At 47.0% G+C, this 2676-nt stretch overlaps 1 pseudogene; it reads left to right on the top strand.

Moving 5' to 3' along the window:
- Positions 1-1031: 1031 nt before the first annotated feature.
- LOC113622781 (calpain small subunit 1 pseudogene) lies at positions 1032-2220 on the top strand (annotated as a pseudogene).
- Positions 2221-2676: the final 456 nt, after the last annotated feature.

Here is a 2676-nt window from a genome sequence, read left to right on the forward strand (position 1 = left end):
GTTAGAGAGAGCTGTCTAAAGATCTCAGTAACCTGGAAACTACTGACGTGTAAAAGTGCCTACTGTTCCGAAAAAGCAGATAAGCAGATGAGAAAGAGCAGAAGGAATAACATAGACTCTATAGTATCATTAAAGGAATAAAAATGTTTTTTACAAACCTCATCTTAATTATAAGGAGGTACAAATATAATGACGAAGCTGCAAGAATTATGATTTTTTTTGGCAAAAAGCTATGCAATTTTGGGGCTTCCCTGGTGGCGCAGTGGTTAAGAATCCACCTGCCAATGCAGGGGACACAGGTTCGATCCCTGGTCTAGGAAGATCCCACATGCCGCGGAGCAACGAAGCCCGTGCGCCACAACTACTGAGCCTGTGCTCTAGAGCCCGTGAGCCACAACTAATGAGCCCGCGTGCCACAACTACTGAAGCCTGTGTGCCTAGAGCCCATGCTCCACAACTAGAGAAGCCACCGCAATGAGAAGCCCGCACACCGCAACAAAGAGTAGCTCCCGCTCGCCACAACTAGAGAAAGCCCGTGCGCAGCAACGAAGATCCAACACAGCCGAAAATAAATAAATTAAATAAATAAATTTATTTTTTAAAAAAAGCTATGCAATTTTGTTTCCTCACAGGCTATGTCAAAGGGAAAACACTGAAAAAAAATTTTTTAATCCCAAAGGGAAAAAAAGACACAAGTGGAAGAAACATTTTTTTCCCAGACCTGATAGCACTTACATTTGAAAAAATAGTGCACCTGTATTTATTTTAGAAAGTTTCCACCTATCAGACAAATGCTAGAAGACAAAGCTGGTTATTCTATGTTTGTCTGGGTGTTATCTCTTGAAAGAAAAGTATAAAGGAAGTACCATATCCATCATTAGTCACTGAGCTTTAGAAATACTCAGTCACATCACTTTTAGTGTGTATTTCTAAAGGAAATATTGACTGTTGCCTTTCTTTCTTTGTCTTTAAGAGTGAAAATTCTGGTATAGCTTTTATATGAATTCTGGTGGATTTGATCATAACTGGACCACCAGTTTCTCTGCCCACACCTGCACTCTTCATCACCTTCTTTATCACCAGTTAAAAAAGATTGTCTCGGGGCCTGGAGGAAGAGGCTTGTCCGGTAAGAACAGAATGGGTGAGGTGTCTGCGCAGTACAACCCAGAGCCCCTGCCCCCTTGCACCCAATACTCCAACATCCAGGCCAATGAGAGTGAGAAGGCCCGGCAGTTCCGGAGGCTCTTTGCCCAGCTGGCTGGAGAGGACATGGAGGTCAGTGCCACAGAACTCGTGAACATTCTCAACAAAGTCGTGACCCGACATCCTGATCTGAAGACTTATGGTTTTGGCATTGACACATGTCGCAGCATGGTGGCCGTTATGGAGTGACACGACCGGCAAGCTGGGCTTCAAGGAATTCACGTACTTGTGGAACAACATCAAAAAGTGGCAGGCCATATACAAACAGTTTGACATTGACTGTTCAGGGACCATTGGCAGCAGTGACCTCCCAGGGGCCTTTGAGGCAGCAGGATTCCGCCTGAATGAGCATCTCTACAACATGATCATCCGACGCTACTCAGATGAGGGAGGGAACACTGATTTTGACAACTTCATCAGCTGCCTGGTCAGACTGGATGCGATGTTCCGTGCCTTCAAATCTCTTGACAAAGATGGCACTGGACAAACCCAGGTGAACACCCAGGAGTGGCTGCAGCTGACCATGTATTCCTGAACGGGAGTCACAGACCTGCCCCCTCATCGCCTCGCTGTAGGAGTCACCTTGGACTCTTCAGTCTCCCCCAGGGCTGATCCTGTTTGCAGTCACATCTTCATGGCTCCTGCTGACCCACAGGCCTTTCTGTTCTCCCAGCCCTTGGCACCCGGATTCTCAGTCAACAGCCAGGGCCCAACATGCTTCAACACACCCTGCCCCAGCATACCCATCTCACATCTACTCCATAACCCCTCTCTTGCATCTGTGCCAAGCCAACATTTGTGTTGCTTGCACACCCCAAGGGCCCTTCTCTCAGTTCTGGGAGGATCACTCCAGTCCCTACACACCCTGGCACACCCACCCAGTTACCACCCAGGCAGCTGAACTCCAGGCCATAACAGGTCACATGCCCCAGTGCCTTTGTCTGTACTCTGCTCCCAGCCTGCCAGGCCCAGGAGGAAATAAATGCACCCTAGTTGCTGCTCTCTCTGAAAAAAAAACAAAAAAAAAAGATTGTCTCCACCCCTTGCTATCAAGAATATTAGTCCTAGTGACTCCTTCCTTCATGTCTAAGAAAAGGGGATGCTATTTAACCATTTATTCACTTTATTCAACATGTATTCATTCAGTGCCTGGTGGTGTTTTTTTTTTTAAGACCATTTTTATTTTCATTTATTTTTTAATTAATCTTATTTACTTTTGGCTGCGTTGGGTCTTCGTTGCTGTGCACGGGCTTTCTCTAGTTGCAGCAAGCGGGGGCTACTCTTTGTTGCGGTGCAGGGGCTTCTCATTGCGGTGACTTCTCTTGTTGTGAAGCACGGGCTCTAGGCACGTGGGCTTCAGTAGTTGTGGCGCATGGGTTCAGTAGTTGTGGCTTGCAGGCTCTGAGCACAGGCTCAGTAGTTGTGGCGCACGGGCTTCGTTGCTCCGCAGCATGTGGGATCTTCCTGGACCAG

Source organism: Aethalodelphis obliquidens, unplaced genomic scaffold, assembly GCF_003676395.1.
Source record: "Aethalodelphis obliquidens isolate GAN/ISIS:26980383/991018 unplaced genomic scaffold, ASM367639v1 scaffold10, whole genome shotgun sequence".
NCBI classification, from domain to species: domain Eukaryota; kingdom Metazoa; phylum Chordata; class Mammalia; order Artiodactyla; family Delphinidae; genus Aethalodelphis; species Aethalodelphis obliquidens.